The 17,892-nt window shown below is 40.0% G+C and overlaps 2 long non-coding RNA genes across 3 annotated transcripts in view; both read right to left on the bottom strand.

Moving 5' to 3' along the window:
- LOC118170232 overlaps positions 1-17,892 on the bottom strand; it is a 101,090-nt gene that overhangs the window by 78,491 nt on the left and 4,707 nt on the right. The window lies entirely within an intron of this gene.
- LOC118170233 lies at positions 2,583-5,867 on the bottom strand. The gene is made up of 3 exons (XR_004752585.1): positions 5,736-5,867; positions 5,433-5,537; positions 2,583-2,657 (listed from the first exon to the last, which is right to left on the bottom strand). It is a non-coding gene; the product is annotated as an uncharacterized LOC118170233 (long non-coding RNA).

Below are 17,892 nucleotides of genomic sequence, written 5' to 3'. Positions count from 1 at the left end.
ACCCTTGCAATAATATAAGTATACAAACACAAACATATTTTACACAAAGCTACATAAAATAAAGCTTTGGTAATCAAGCATATGAAGCACTTAAGTTTTGTAGCAAGCCTTCTCATATACCTGTCATTTTCATATTAAGTATAGGACAGAATTATCAGGCTGTGAAGGGAATCTTTTTGCTCTGTTTTGCTGCTTCCTTCCCTGGTGCCTCAGCTGGTCTCTCAATTTACTAAATTAAAGGCTATTTTTTAACAGTGGGAAGATTGTTCCTTATCTGACACCGTTCAGTCCAGGTCCTCAATAAGGTGTTACTGGCAAGAACTCCAAAACCTGAGAGTACAAACTGAGGGCATCAGGATCCAGTTGCATCAACATAATTCTTTTATAAAGGGATGCAAAAAAGAATGCCTCGTATCTGAGTTGGCAATAAAACACCTCAAACGTGGGAGTAATACTTAAAAAAGGAAAAAAAATTGTTAAGGAAAGTATCTAATAAAAGTAGTTCTTTCCCCATACAGTCCCACCCACTTTAATTATCATTACTCTGAACTGCAGAACTTTCTAACAAAGCAAATAATTGAGTGACAGCAGAATTGGGAGGGGGGCAACTTATTTATGCATTTGTTTTTTATTACAGGAAGTTCCTGGAATGCAGGCCAGACAATCTAACAAAAAATGGTGAGCAAATAGCTACTGGAAGATTTCTCAGGATTTATGAAAGCAATTGTCTTGATCATCCTCTGCCAAGAATTAGAGGAGACTATTCCCAATGCAGTGGCAAGAAAACATGACTGGGGTCACTGTCACTCCAGCCTAATGCTTACATCTGTTACTTTGCAATCAAAAATCAGTGACTGTAGGCATAATCATTGTCCTGGTCCTGCATATTGCACAAAGGTCCATAAAATTACTCATGTGCTTAAGTAGTCCCACATGGTTCAGTGGGTCTCATTACGTAAGTGCTAGCAGGGGTCTTAGGTCAGGATACTGCATTCCTTAAACGAGACAAATTCCCATTGAAGTGATTAGGAGCACTTCATTTGCCGAATAGAAAGAATTCCACAGGTATTTGTTTGAAGTGTGAGACAAATTTACTTTAGCCACATTTCCACCTTTCTTTAAGGTTTGCAGGAAAAAGCTATTTGAGTGCAGGAGTATTAATGACCAAGGCAAATTTCAGCTGCATTCACAGGTATTTCCAACAGAAGTTTTGTGTACTCAGCTACTACCGCACAAGTTACCTGACCAAATCACAATGAAGCAACAACTCGAATTTCTGTGGCATGCACACCTATTTACCGACTCCCTGTATATTGTAGGATTTTTATTAAGTTTTATACATATAAGAAAATTGTTGCCCTTCTGCAATTGAAAGGTGGGCTACATTCACTGCATTAGGCTTGAGCAGCGAGCAAGAACTTCAACAGTGAAACAATAAATTAAGCAGACATCTTGCTAAATCAGCAACACAGGACTGAACAGTGCTGTTCACTACAAATGGATCTGTTGGATCATGGGTCATTAGTTCAACCACCTTCAAAAAGTACAACCCAATAGGAATGTTATTAAACATTTATCTTCAGGGGTAGATTTACTGGAGAAGATAAGGAGGTTGTAGAGACATTGTTAATACTGCCTATTTCAGCATGCATTCCTGTCATAAGCACCTTTCATTCATAAAAATATCTCAGGAACCTAAAGCATCCTGCAGACGTCTGCCTTTACATGTTGGGGACTGCACCCTGGCACCCTCCAGACACTGACCAGTTATTTCCAATACACATTACCTGTTAACCTCTTGCTGCCTTCCTATTCCACGTTGTCAAGACACTGGGGCAAACTATTTTGAAAAAATACAAACTGAAAGCTGAATTTCCCAATATACAGTCAGTCCTAAGTACACTGAGCTTGCTCCTAACAGCACGCCACCCACATTTTTTTTCCAAAACCAGAGGAGTTAGTTAGAAGTGGAATTTTCACGCTCCTATAGGTTTATTTAACTCTTACCTCGGGCCTCCACATGTTTGAACCTGCTTCCTTCCGACCCTCTGACTGGCTGGAACAGGAAGGCACAAGGCAAAGAACAGGGCCTGCCTGTGAGCCCGGGGGATGCCTTAGAAAAAATCTGGTCAATGAAATTCTCCCAGATCTTTTGCAGGTCTTAATCGTAGGTCTTCAATAGGCTCCCCAGCCAATCTGTAACACAATGGCACCAACAAAAGTGTCAAAAAAAGATCTCCTGTAACAACGGTTTGTCATGGCAAAGACACAAAGACCATTAGAAGAGAAATCAGAACTAATTACCGTGTTGGCTGTAGAAAGCAATGGATCTTACTAAACTACTGTTGAAACTGTCACTGCATTACTAAGAAAGAGGGTAATTGGACACAAAAGCAGTTTCTCTCCTTTCCTGGGGAGGTCAGTTCAGGTTCTTGGAAATTTGTACCTTGGCCAATGCGCCATAAAAAAAGTAAGGAATTAATTAAGCAGGAGGAAAGCACAGTTTTCATCACCCTGGTCTATTGTTTCAGTCTTTGCAGGCATTAACATTTGTCACTACATCGGTTTACACTCAGCCATATTTGTGGTTTCCCCACACAAAATCATAACAATTTAAATTTTCATTTAAAGGTCAAATTCCAGAAAAAGAAGTCATCCTGTGAGGAGAGATGAGTTGAGTGGATTTTTGTTGCAGGTTCCAAGCAAGGAGGTTGCAGCCAAAGGCTGAGTGCAGTTAGCTAGCTTTACTTCACACTTATTCTGATGGCTTCCTCATTACCTCAAAGGAAGGCTTTGTTCTGCTTTTAAAAGCTGTATTAGTGTTTCTGGGTTTGAAGCTATGTATGGAAGAAGCTTACCATACTATTTTTAATTTCTCAATCATTGAAATTCAAGAAAGCTGGGTAGTAAAAGCTCTTTTAGATTAAAACAAATCTCATTCTGCCCTATGAATTACAACATTAATAATTATTTTTGTTACAAAACAATTGTGACAACCACATCAAGCTGAGCACTCATGACTATGCATCTAGTCTCTAGAAAGTCAAACTAAGTCCTGATTTTGTGAACAAGGCAGGACCAACAAACTGAAGAAGCCCTCTGTCTTTCAAGAGTGGATCACAGAGTTTCATATCCCTTTGACCAAGGCTCAAGCAAGCTAGAGTGTTATTCCATTCCAAAAAAATTCATTCTTGTTTTCAAATAGTCACAGAAATACAAACTGCGGCTTAACACACCCTAGTGGTATGAAGGATAGCTACCTGAAAAACAAACCCAAATGAACAACAAAAAACACCACACCACCCAAAAAAACTCATACCCCCCAGAATCTACTCTGGAAATTAACAAAAAGGCAGAATAGTTCACCGCTGAAAAGGTGCAATTTTATGGAAGGGTGTTGGCTCTTATCAGCTGCCATGCCCTTACTAGCTAGCTCTTAAAAGTAGAACAAATGTTAGGAACTTTTATGACTGGATGGGGAAAGGCAGGAGATAGACTATTAAAAAGGTATGGGGAAAAGTTAGCACAGAGCCAAAACAATCTTGCAGCTGCATCACATTATCCCAGTGGGAAGTTGCCAGGCTGGCAGCAAAGTTAAGCTCTGTGCTCATGAAAGTGAAGCACTGATACCACCAGCTACAACTTGCATTAAATGAACTTCCCACACCTCTGTGCCAATCCACCTCTGTCCTGATCTGCAACAATTGTGCTGTTCCAGCCTTGGGCTGGTTTTACGCAAAGGTTGCCAGTCAATCTGTACATCCAAAATGTGCAGTGATTTACAGTTAAGTTTCTTTGATTCTACCATGATAGATAGTGAGGATTACTATATGTAAGCAACAGCTAGCAGGATAGGTACTTTGCAAGTTAATACCCATCCCATCACAATCTAATCATAACACTTAAAATCTATAACCCTAATGAGCTCCTTATTATTCAAGCTAATTATTTTATAGTATCATAAATGTACATGGTACTTTTAAAATACAGAATAGAGACATTATCTTTTTGAGCTGGGAGAGTTTACACTAACACAGAATAACACCTTTGGAAATATAATTTGTAGAAATAACTGTGGTAAGAAAAAACATCTTGGAAAAGCTTCACAAGGAAAAGCAGGATCAAGAAGCAGTATGATGGATAAATATCAAAAGGACAGACTATGCATATGGTAAGACAAGACCTAAAACTTTTATTCAGGTCCTTGTCAGCATGACAGAAGCTTAGCATGCCAGCTGAATGCTCTCCTTCACCTATAACAGTATCTCCATGGTCACCCAGGAGACCTTTTAACACTGTCCAAAACCTACTGCTTCCAGACACTGCCAGCATTTGAGACAACCTTCCCTCCTGATGTTCAAGTGGAGCCACAGTGCAAAAGCCATAGGGTGGAACACCACAGAAACACACCAACCTGCTTTTAGCTCTTCACAGTTTCATAGGGACACATGCAGCGTCATCAGTTTACTGCTGTATAGCTCCTCCAGCTTACACAAGCTCATCACCATCTCAGGGAGGAACAGATGTTGTAATCGCACAAAATTCCATGCAACTTAATTCAAAGCACTTTAGAAACATTTGAAAAAAAATAAACCTTTAACTATGAAAGCATATTATAGACTGGACCACATCACTGGTGAAATGTAGCTGCCTCTGCTCTGCAAAACTGTGGCTGTCTTATTGTTCCCAACGACATTACACCACCAAAAATCAGGAAAAGGACTGGCTATCAAAGCCAGTCTGGAAGTACATTCAGGAGTTAATTTTTAATATTTGCAGTTATGAAAACTATTTCTGAAAATATTTCAGATATTAAATATCATTCATTGTAGATCGTTGACCTGAAATTCTTACAGCCATATTCACAGAAAACTCCAGTCTTTGGAGGCAGCTGTCCAGAAGAAAGGAGAGCTTCTGAATTTTAGAAATACAGAGATCAGTGTTGTGTTTTTTGTTTTGCGACAGCCATTTTTGTGTGTTGTGTAGTATGTTGCCATATACCTTTATGACAAACTTAACTTGCTAACTCAAGAAAAGGGAAGCTTTCAGTTGTAGAAGTAAAAACAAAACAAAACAAAAACACTACACCTAGATTATTGAATTATTCAGTCACTAGTGGGCTGGATAACATTCCCAAATAGCAGAACTGGCATAAAACGGCACTCACAGTTTGAGATTGTATTTAAGAAACCGGGCAAGTCTTCTGTCAGTGCCCACGTTGTGACCAGACAACGGTGTTTGCAGCAAGGCAGGAATCAGCTCCTTCACAGACAGCTACTCTTTATCAGCTTTATCTCAGTGCTCAGATGAAGATGTGAAATGATGGTGAACAAACACAAAGCAGGGAAGAGGTAATACCTCAGTGCTTATTTCCAAACTAAAGTTTTGCTGTTTTGAAATATATATACAAAATAGCAGACTAACTTAAAGACCTTGTGCAAGGGATCTTAGTCCAAGGACACGCCTAAACTTCCATCCAGAAATCTGTTCCTACAGATCTTGTTGCAGAAGCAGGGTCTGAGATGACAGTCAGAAATCTACAAAGATGGATGAAACAAGATACACACTGAGAGGAATAGGAAAGACAAAAGCCTCCTCCTGCACTGTTTATGCTTCCACAATCACGTAACATTACCAAACAGCTACAGAGCCGCATCGGCCACCCAGAACAATACATTTAGCACTTTCAGAACATATTTCAGAGCAAAGAGCAACACAAAACGCAGCACCATCACCTGTTCATGCAGCCTTAACACACAGTTAATATTCCTACGGGGAAACAAAGTCTAAAGAAATAATTCATCTTCTAAAATCCTTGCATTACTGATTCCACAGTCCCCAGTTTATAGCTGTCCTTTGTGTGTTTCTGGTCATTAGAAGTCTAGTAAATAGGCTAAAGTTAACATAGCGTTGATGAGTGAGTTAATCAGTTCCTAGGTTATAGCTCCACACGTCTCCAAACTCTGGTAGGTATTGTATCACGTTGGATTATATTAAGTATTTTTTTCACAGCTTTTTAAAGTATAAACCTGAGTTTTGCTTTGATAAGATTATTCCAGAGCACAGATCCATGGGAATGGATCCATTTTGTAACTAGAGAAGACAAGGAGTCCCATATACTCTGCTGTAATTTTCAGTAAAAAACACTGAGTCTGCTCATCTTTAAGGGGCAAATGCAAATACCTTTCTTTATTAAATGTACTGATGGTGGTGCTCTAGATTACACCTTCCCGACTTGATTAGCTATGGCTCCATTTTCTCTTCAAACAGAAAATTTCCACAAAGATGCAGAATTACACACAGGAAAATGATGTAAGGAAAATTCTTTACCATCACCAGGAACATTTACTTCCAGATAAAGATGGCTCCCAGTTGTTGTGCTCATGTCTTCATCTTTCCTTAAGCATCTTTAACATTTACAATAGACTAATCTTCTTTTTTGCTAGATTCTATATGGATGCACTGACTCCTCAAACATATCTAGCCACAATACAGTAGCTTCGGAGGGAGAATTTGTTAGAAAAATGCCATCTGTATTTGTGGTGCTCTATAAACAAAGATATCATCAATCTGATACACTACAGGTCAACTCTTCCTTTCTTTAGTGTGTTCACTTTTCAGCAACTGAAATCACAAGGCATGAAGTCAATAGATATTTGAGCTGTTTAAATAGCTCCAAGGATAAAGGTCATGCCTCTAATGTGATTTATCTTCACGGGAACCCACCCAAATCTTGGAAACCTCTGCCTTGGAGATAGGAGATTCTGGGGGTTGTATAGATAAGAGGTTGGTATATTCAAACGAGAGATAGCTTTTTACCAGTGTGTACTTAAATAGCTTAGAGCAAGGCCTTAGGTTAAAAAAAAATTACCACCAGTATGTTATACTCAGGGAAGGGCCCACAAAGTCACAGAGTTGTTCTCTCCAACACTGTCTAAAAGACGGGCATCTTCCAGTGCATCCAGAGCCTGGCACAGTAAAGGAAATTGGCAGTTGGGTGTTTGAGCCACTACTGCGTCATGACCCAGCACTGTTTTTGGTCATGCTCCTAGCTTTACTTCCAAAATAAGGATAATTCTCCTAAACAGGAGGGAGACAGCTTATCCCTTTGCAAACCTCAAGTGTAGTTCAGTGAGCCAGGCCAAACAGCCGACCATGCCAAAGCAGGTAGTCCCACACTAGAGTCTTCCCCCAGCCTGCCACGTACTCCACGCCCTGCTTCCCTTATGCCAGACCTGGCATTTGTCTAACTCCTCTGTGAATCCAAAAGCTCGAGCACTTAGACAGAAACTAGCCCTGAAATAAGTAAATAAAAATAAAACTGACAAAGTAGCAAACTTAGTCAAAGGGTTATTAGCATGAGAACTGACACCCAGGAGAAAAGGGAGAAGAGGGAAAAGCCTGGGGCTCCCTGAATTTCTCAGGAAACCAGTTCCTACAGAGGTAGCAGAAACAGCCAACACCAGCACCACCACTGCATAGCCACATGCAAACAACAGCAGCAAATAACTTGGTAAACACAAGTAGTGAAATCACACAAACCTAATGAGCAAAGGCAGTATCTCCTGACTTGTTGTACATATCACTACCCACACAAAAACAACGGTTTACACAAATTTTAAAGAGTTTTGACCAGTCTTGTGAAGTCTGCTACAAGACATTTTATTTTTGTCTCAAATTTATTCTGCACAACAGAACTCCAGCTTGTGTAACAGAGACAGCAGTAGCACAATTAAAAAATTCCACCTGAGGCCAGCTCTGTTCAGCAACCAGAGGAAAGGAAGAGAGCTAATTAAAACCATGTTCCCTAAAATCAGGAGTCATTAGTTGCACGTCCCAGATAAAACATAGTATCTGACACATATGTCTGACCTCAAAACAGAATAGGGAGCAGGGGAGGTGAATGCAGTTACAACAAAACACAGGCTAAAGGAAAACATGATTTAAGAGCTACTAGAATCACTGGTATTTGTGCTTGGGTGAAAAGGAGAGAGGTGGAGCTGTAGTGGATATTAAGGGTACATTCAGGCAAACCTGGCAAAGATAAACCTTATGATATAACTGTGAGTATTGCCTATTTTCTTAGAGATCAGTGTCACAATAATTTATTAAGTTCTCTTAACTAGTCAGCCCAGATAGGAGGGATTTCAGATTAATTAACTACAGGCTTAAACCTGCAAAGGCACATTCTGCATCTTGAGACCACTGCACATCTTGCAGGAGAGAGCTGGAAGTATCTTTTGGGAACAAATGGGAGATCCATTACTGTTTAATTTCTAAGTTCTCCCTGAAGTGCCCAAAACATTGCAGACTGCAGCAACTACCATTTTTGCATCTACAGCAGTCAGAAAGTTCTTGAATCATTAACATGGGAATGTCAGTACTGCTGTTGCTCCCAGACATTTCTTTCTTCACTTTCCAATGTTTTCTCTGTGCTATCTGTCATTACCTCATACTATCATTTTTCTTTTAATTAAAGATTATTATTCAAGGGAGTAAACAGCACAATTTGAGAATTCATTCAGCATGGATAGACACACATATGCTATAGTGACTTAAGAAAAGGATCAGGAGATGAGATGCTTTAAGACCTAGCCTGACAGTCTCTCTCCTGGTCTTTGTGCTGGTCATTTACAGTCAAATATTTTTCCCTTCCCTCAGCCAGAAGTTCAGTAGGGGGTCAATTCCTTTGGACAGAAGAAAGTTACCCAACTAATGCTGATGCTCCAACTTGTAGCTACACAATCCTTGTGCAGAGAGCAGACGGTTTACATTTATCCTCACCATAGTTACAACACAGATGATCTCAACTATGTCCTCATCAGGTCAATGCACAGCACAGCTTTACAAACACCACAGGCAGGACAAGTTCTGTACACAACATCAGCTGGTCAAGGCAAAATTTGACCTAGATGAGAACCTTCTCCCAGCGTGTCTGAAATATGTATTTTTTCCTTAATCTAGTCTGGCTGCAAACTTGATAGCTAATGCTGACTAGTTAACCACAGTCATCCTGTGAAGACAACTCACTGTGGGCAAAACCCAGTCACCTTTTGTTGCCTGAGTCACATGGCATTGAGATTATGGAGGAATTCCCACAGAACAGGGCTATGCAATGGACAGTGTGTGGACTCCAGGTGCAGCCCCCCCCAAGTATCCCTGCCTTCTCATAATGTTGAAGAATCTTCTCTGTGCACACTATAGTATGACAGACAGGAGTAGCAATGCTTCTTTCAGCCTCTTTAGTTTTCCACTGGATAATTCTTACTTGTTTAACAAGGCAATTATGGTTAAAAAAAATCAGTAATTCACTTCAGCATTAATGTGTTTCTTTTTCAACCACACACAAAAGCAGAAACAGACAAGAAAGTAGATCCCTACCTGTAACTAGCTAGTTTCCTGGTATGTTACACAAAAGGAAGATAATTCTTGAGGCACCATTTATTGAGTATGTACCTTTATCTAGTTCATCCCTCATTTTTCCTCTAGGAAACAGAAGCATTGTTTCTCAACTCAGCTGCAAAGTCAGGATGGTGTCTCTGGAAGCTTCAGATTAATGCAGGATAAAGAGACTGAGTCTGACTTTGGTTCTCTTCTGAATCCCTATGAGATACCATGGGTACCCAAAGCAGAACTGCAAGGTGTCATTAATCCTGTGGAAGGTGCAAAATTCACAATCCATTTCTATCTTTTATATGCAAGCCGCAACATTTTCAGAGCATCAAGGATGAAAGAATATTCTTAGTAGGTGAAATACTAACAGATCAAGTATGGATTAGACTGAATTAGCAAAACTGTTCCTGTTCACTTTTTGCCCCCCTGAACTGATGAGTTTGCAAGTCAAAAGTTTCACTTTCCTTTCTAGGTTAAGAGGAAAAAAAAAAAAATCTTTCAAGGTTTCTCTAGTAGTCAGATTTTTCTATGCCAAACATTTATGACAAGAATTCTCAGCAAACTGGGGGCTGTCCAGGCATCTTCCATCTTCCGTTCAGTTTCAAAACATAAGCAAACATCAGCACTGCCACCAAAAAAAAAAAACTCACATAGCAAACATCCACTTACCTTCCCTCCCTTCTTTCTTCTCCATGTTCTCATCCCAATGCTACATTGCCTCTTCCATATATGCCAACAAAAGCATTTTATTTGAATGGATCTGAACTGGCAAACCAAGTAAAAAATTTTGTGAACCTCAATCCAGTTCACTAAATAGACACATACACACATTTGGCCAGGTTCAAGAACACAGCATGCAAAATAGACTAAGAAATGGCTAAGTTCTTTCAGTAACTGTCAATTGTAAAATATCAATGAAAATAACTCTCTACATAGAATTATACTGAAACTTCCTGACCTAAGCTCCTACATTCCCAAAGCTGTATTAAGAAGTGGAGGGATTTTTTGAAAATACTATTTTCCTCCCTTCTGAAAAAATCAGCAGAACAGTACTTATCTTAGTGGACAAAGGCAGAATTCTACTCAACATCACCCTCAACCTCAGTAGAGAGGAGGAAGTTTGGGTTCAGATTTGGAGGGCACTGGCTATTTAGCACTCACTCACCACGCAGGCATTAAGCAGAATGTGATTTACTTCACTTTCAAAGCTGAGTGAGCTGCCAGAGAGAAAGGCACCGTTACTGTGCATTAAGAATATCCAAGCACAGGGGGAGCACAGAGGAGTTGGGCACTGTAAATTCATATTTCAACTTATTGCACACTAACTTTCTTGTACAGACAAGCCCTTAGACTAATAGGCACCTGGGAGTCTTCAAGTCTGAGTGCCCAATAAATAAAAAGGCTATTTTATTATTATTTTTTATTGGTGCTCTGGAACCAAGCTCTGATGTCCCTACTCAGACAATGCTTCCATTGAAATCAAGTCTTGGTCTATTATTAAATACTGTTTCTTTTACAGCTGCAAGCTTTCCAGGTTAGAGGATTTAGTATCAAGCCAAATCACTGATCTCAGTCTAAAGGGAATTGTGCTTGCATTTATTTTTATTTTATATAGGTACCTAGATACTGCTAGATTCAATAGACTTGCACTCATGCCTAGAGAAGTAAGTCTTCTCATGTCTACCAATTGCCAACTCAGATAAACTCAAAAGAAAATCAAAATTCAAGTTTCATCTCATTTTAAAAACTGTTCCAGATTCAGTTGTTGGTGACAATATCAAGGATCACTAAAAAGTTTGAAAGTCATCAACAGCTTTCAGTTCAAATTTACCAAGCTTCCAATGCATGATAGACACTCAGAACAGAAAATAGCGTATATTTGAAGGCTCCGCTGCAGTGAGTTCGTATAGTATTAATCCTCTAGGTATTCTGAGCTGCTCCTCCCAATCACCACAGCTATCTTCCATATTGACAGACAAGACTTGAGTAGAGCTCACTGGACTCAACGAAAATCCACTAGAGATGAAATTGCTTTGAATGGACAACCCAATTTATCAACTCCCCAACCATAGTGAGCAGCAGCCATGTTACAGGTAATCTGGCTAGCCATAGCCAGGCACTACTAGGAATTATTTATGCAATTCCATGCAGCTGCAAGGAAGTGATAGCAGAAGTGAGCCCTAGACTGAGAAAGCAGATCTGGACAGCATTTGCTTTTTAGCTTCATCTGCAAGAAGCTGCTCAGATTCTGACAAAGGAATCCATTTCCCCCCTTGAGATACCCAGCCAGCACACAAAGGAAGCAATCACTTACATACATGTTATTTTAACTTCCTTCCTCCTACACTTTTTGCTTTTTTAGAATGATGGGCCAATGACAAACATTTTCCTTCTAGGCAGCTCACTCGGTGTTCATGGAAAGTTTGACAGCTTTATCTTTCTTCTGAGCTACTTACAGCTGTGACTCCATTACTTTGAAGTCAACTTGGATTCACTTGGAATGAAGTGCAGACACCACTGACTCAGGCTTAGCATGTCACCTGCATTTGTTATCTTGCAGTAGACAATTTAATCAGTCTTTTTTTTTCTTATTTTTGTCTAGGCACAGGGACAAGTAAAAAGTTGATTAGCATTTCACAGGCTTGTTTCTTCACTGCTAGCAGGCCATTTAACATCTGATAGACCATATAAAAAGGTCTTCCCAGGGGCTTACAGTGTTTGGGTTATTCTTTTTATAGTGCAGAAGGTCATTAATGAGCAAGTGAAAGCAGCATGGAAATAGCTAGACAAGTCTTGTTGAGTTAATAAGAAACTGTCATTCTGCTTCAGTACTTTCTCATTAAGCCTAGCAATGTTCATGTCTAAGGAGACGGATGGTACAAATCCATTTTAATGCTCAATTTAGTTCTCCAAGTCTTGACTTTCCTTTTTTTTTTTTTTTTTTGTTTTGTTTTTAAGTATGGCTCTTTCAGTTCAGAAATTTGAGGAAAAACACTATAGTTTTTACAGAGGCAGTTCAAAAGCTAAAATTCCTCTTAAAATAAAAAAGAGCTAGATGTACCTTGACTTTTCTGAAAAGACTAGACACTCTAAATAAAATTTTGTCCTCCTGCTCTTATGAAACGGTACATGTTTCTCTACAAAGTCACTCACCATATTCTCATAGTTTGCATGTCTCCCAGGAGTAGCACCCTTTTGGTTGTTGTTGGGTTTAAGTGTCACACAGAAATTAACTCCTCATTGCTTAAATAGGAGCAAGGCACAGACACCACCTTTAACTGAGTCTTAAGTATCATGGGCCTGTCATGCATCACTAACCAACAATGAGTCCACAAAGACACTTCTTGCTAAGAATTCCATTACAAGAAAAGCTTTAGTAACTCTTTAGCTACACTCTTCTCTCCCATGTAATTTCAGTGGTTCTGCCTAGGAACTTAATCACCTTTGTTGTTGCTAGGTATCTTTCCAGAGAGGATTAGTTACCTGTATTTCTGAGCTTTTGTTACCAGATCCCAGCACTTTCTCTTACGCAGCTTTTACCACTGTGCTTATTATTCCAAGCAAGTGATTTGGCAGAAGTTCAGCATCATACAGGTCACAAGCCAACTTATGAAAGTGACCTCTGTGTCACTCTGAGGTTGCCATCAGGTCACTTCAGGCTCAATCTCTACGTACCATGGCCCCAGATCATGCACAGGAAGCTGTGCTGGCAGTGGAACAGTACTCAGTAACTTAGGCCTAAAGTGAGGCATATGAACTCCAAGAGGAGGATGGAAAAGATTGGGGCAAAGTTCAACAAAGAAAACTGATGGAAAACAGCTATATGTTCCCTTTTGTACCTCACATGTACAAAACCTTCATGTGTGTATCAGGCTAGACTGGCTAACACTGAGCAATACCAGCTCTCTCCTGCTGTTTTTAACACTAAAGAAAACAGTGCAGTGCATTAGTGAGGGAGTTTCATTCTCTTATCTGTTATTCTCCAGCATTTGTTAGCTAAACCTCTTAACTCTCCCAGCTACCCATTGCTCACACCAGGGAAGTTCCTAAAGCACACCTTTTCACACAGCATGGGTTTCATCTCTTAGTTGATTTCTCTTTTCTGAACTCCACACATATGGAATTTCTTGTTAGTAAGCCCGTAACAACTGTACATCTCGGCTCTGAAAACTCCCTCTAGAGCTGCTTCCACAGAACTCGTTTTTATGTTAGTTTCTTTTCCTTCTCTTCTCCTTACAACAACCTACCAAAAGTCCCTAGATCTTTCAAGGCAAAGTACTACTTCCTGCAAAGCTGATACTGTGGTAAGGTTCCTGAAGGCTTGAAATCTCAGATCAATAAGGTCACGTAAAGGTGAAAAGTGTTTAAAGGACACTGAAAAAGAGGTGAGAAAGATAAGATGCATCCCAACATGCCAAAAATACTGCAGGATTCAAGTCATGTAAATAAAGAGGTTTCCATTATAGGTTATGCTGTTTTGGTGGAACACTTCATAAACCCACCAATCTGAGGTAATTTAAGAATTCTCCCATTATTCTAATTCCATGAGTGCTTCCCACCTTTTACACTATTGTATAAACAGTACAATGCAACTAAAGAGTGTTTCTCCCTCCCAGTCACACTTTTGCCAGCTGAGCACTGGTAACTTTCTCAGTATTAGCATTCTTGACATTAGTGCAGCTGCCAAGGAGGAAAAAAGCAAAGAGTTTAGTTAAATCTATAGCATATACCCCCAGCTACCTTAAAGCACATTTACTGCTGGTGTTAGTCAGGACTAGCATTACCACAATATGCTCTGCTGATTGTACTCTGGACTACCTGAAGACAGCGTGAACAGTAACTTGAGACGGTAGAAGCAGCAGTGAGGGCTGGTGGAACTGACAGCACAGAGCAGCGATTGCTTTATGGTCAAAAGGCTTATTTTTTTAGCTGTACTTTCCTGGTGAGGCAGAAGGTGGGCAGCAAAGCAGCAGAAAGAGCATAGCCACTCTTACACCTATACACCATTCAGAGCAGCAAGCATGCATTCCCTGATTGTGTTCCTGGTTCCTTCAATACCGAGTTAGCTCTGTGACATCAAGCCTTTTAAACTTAGTAAAACACAAAATAATAAAAAATAAGCCTGCAAAGGTATTAGCGAGAACTCACACGAGGCTTAAGAGCTTCTGAGGGTTCGAACAGATATAAAAGAAACAGACCACAGCCTTGGGAAGTTTCCTTTTTCGTGTTGTCATTGGAGAAAAAAAAAAAAAAAAAAAAGGCCTATTTAAAGAATTTTCTCCCTCTAGGTATTTTTATTCCATAGCCTGCATCACAGAGGTTCAACTTTTCTTACCACATACTGTCATTTCTTGATGCCTTAAGTAGATCTCCCAAAATCACAACCTCCTAACCACCTAAAGAAGATGTTCTGTATGACAAAAGGTAGTTTCCTTGCTCTTCAATCTGCACTTCACAACTTCTAGAGACAATTGCAAGAGGTATCAGCAAAGCTATTTTTCATGCTGCCATCACTGCTTTCTTCTTGCTGTCTCATCAGGACTAGCCTTAGGTTGTACAGGGCTCTACATGTCAGTATCATATACAAACTGCTATCTAACTCCTTCTTCAATTTTGATTAAGTCAATATAATTGGCCAGCATGGGGGAACTATACAGGCGTTGCCTCCTTTCTGGAGACAGAAAGATACTGGAGTTTTTCTCCCCCAGGCAAGAAATAAGAGGTGTGAGCTGTGATTTGTGATGAAATTCAGAGGCATGCAAAACTTGCCTGGTTTCAGATTTCATTACCCCTACAGTAGAAAGGTTTGGCAAGGTAAAAAATCCTCCACCAATTAAGGTCATGCAACATCCAGAGTTCAGGAAGTTTCCAGCAAGCAGCAAGGTGATAAGTCACAGCTTCAGTCAATTCTTCTCTTGAAATTTGTTCAAGTTCTGAAGTCCCATAGGACTTTTTCATGGGCCAAGAAGCTGCCAAGAAGCTACACATGCCCCAACTAAAGTAAATAGGCTCATTCTAGCTTTACAAGGAGTCACAGGGAACAGAACAGCTGGGAATGCTATGTTTGTTCTTGGGTTTGAAATATCAGCCTTACAGCCAGAAAAAGACCAGTGTACCCCCTTCAGAAGGAAGCTCAGAACAAGACAATAGCAACTCCCCCACACTAAGGATTCAGCATTTTCAATAGTGCTGTAAGCCTCAGCAGCAACTAAGTTCAGAAGTAATTGTTCATGTTGTTACATAGAATTTGATCCCCACCACATTTGAGGTTAAGTTATGAGGTTCGTAACTATGTATTTAGTTTGAATTCACATCTCCCTGAGCCCTTTCCTGAACAACATCCCAAGGGACATGAGACTGCTCCCACTCTGTAAAACAAAAAGCTCTGCATATATCCTAGGTCCCTGAAAGAAACATCGAGTACACTTTTCTGTTAGGTGATCCTTAGGCAACTTTGCCCAGATGTCTGGGAGCTGTGGAAGGCATAAGAGGGGAAGATTCATCTCCATGATTTTTTTTTTTTTTTTTTTAACCTAAAAAGTAACGTGATCTTTTGTAGTAACACACTTTAGTGTTGTGCCCTGACGACAGATTGTACCATTCTATATTACTTTTCACACATCCTTGAAACAATGGCTCTCTCTACTGGTGCCTTAACATCCTATACCACAGGCTAGCTCTGGAGAGAAAACCACTGCACACCCACAGCAGAATAACTTGCTTTTTTTCAGGGAAAATTCTGCTCCTCCTTCTCCAGGCTTGAGATTCCCTCTTTTAGGAGGTGGCTGCCAAACACTGTCCTTAGACATACATTGGAAAGACATCTACTGCTTAAGAACTGCTTACTTCTACAGTTTAATCTCACTACTTCAACTAAAGCTGGTATGCAAACTGCCTCCTGGGGCTTTGTCAGGAAGTGAGAGCACTATTTTACAGATCCCCTTGTTTTATTTTCATTGTTTTTTAAACATGGAATTTCCCTAACAGTTGAGGTCAAATAATAGACAGTACCACAGTACTAACCTAGCAGCTTCAGTATGGCTCACAGGTCACCTGTAAGCTCTTAATTAAAAAACGTCCCTTTATTACTGCTGGCTGCTTTTAGGTTCCAGGAGAGACTTTTTACCTGTTATTATCATTTGAAGGCTCAATACTGGTTCAAGGATTTAGAATTAGACCTGAACTCAAGTCTTCAATTCTAAAATACCACCTAAAAAGCACATAAAAGGGGGGGGGGAGGGGAGGGGAGGGGAAGGAAGAGCAGTATTATTGCCACTTTTCACTCTACAAAGTCAAAACTTGGTTAAAACTTTGGTTAAAACCCCAAACTTATCTTTGAAGGGTTGTTTTATTCTTTTTTTATTTTTAGCCTTACCCCTCAATTCCCAATTTGAGCCAAAATGTAGTCAGTAGCTACTATTTAAGCTAAGTCAACCTTTTTACTACACTAGGCATTGAGAAGGTATACATTTGATAAGACTAGCAGAAATCCAGAACTCTTTCCAGAGACACTGTGACATCAAGTCACAAACTTCTCTAAGGGCGAGGTAATTAAAAACCATAATCACTTTTTTTTTTTTTTTTTTTTTTTTTTTTAAGAACTAAAGCTATTCTTCTCCTCATCCTATGGTTTGGCTACTTGTTTACTCAGACCAATGGCACTGAGCCACAGCTGCAGCACAGATGTTCAATGGAAAACTACTTTTGCACAAATCTGAGCCTGGCCTAACCTGACCATGAGTTCACAGACCTGACAGAAAGCCTGAATGCAGTATTATACAAAAAGCAACCTGCTTTGACCACTTAGTGAGCTTTACTAAAAGATCTAAGTTTACACAGAGAAAGAAAAAAAAAATAAAAATAAAAATTAACTTCTATGAAAAGTACTAAAAACAAGACAGACTTGTTTTCCACTTCCTTTGTTTCTACTTTAGTCAGGCATTTTAATTACATTATTGTCTGTCACAATGTGTAACAGCAAAGCATCAGAGTAGAATTTCTTGGCAATTGTAGCCCAACAATAGTGACCTCTCTGATCTATCTTCACAGTGAGAAAGGACAGCCACTGCCTCCTCTTTATACAGACAGATCTCTTGCCATATTTCCTCTAATCAGATTAAAACATATGACTGTAACAGCACATAAGCATTTTTAGGGCACTCACAAAACCATAGAACCACAGAATATCCCAAATTGGAAGGAATGCACAGGGATCATCCAGTCCAACTCCTGGCTTCACATAGGACCACCCAAAAAGTCAGATGATGCGTATGAATATTGTCCAAATGTTTCTTGAACTCCAGCAGGCTTGGGACCATGACCATTCCCTGGGGGAGCCTGTTCTGGTGATCAACCACCCTCCTGGTGAAGTGCCTTTCCCTGACACCCAGCCTGAACCTCCTCTGATGCAGCTCCATGGTGTTCTCTTCGGTCCTGTCGCTGTCCCCAGATAGCAAAGATCAGTGCCTGCCCCTCACACCATGAGGCCTCACCTCATAC

This window comes from Oxyura jamaicensis, chromosome 7, assembly GCF_011077185.1.
Source record: "Oxyura jamaicensis isolate SHBP4307 breed ruddy duck chromosome 7, BPBGC_Ojam_1.0, whole genome shotgun sequence".
In the NCBI taxonomy this organism is placed as follows: Eukaryota; Metazoa; Chordata; class Aves; order Anseriformes; family Anatidae; genus Oxyura; species Oxyura jamaicensis.
The sequence above is the reverse complement of the archived record's forward strand: the minus strand, read 5'-3'. Positions and strand labels throughout refer to the sequence as shown.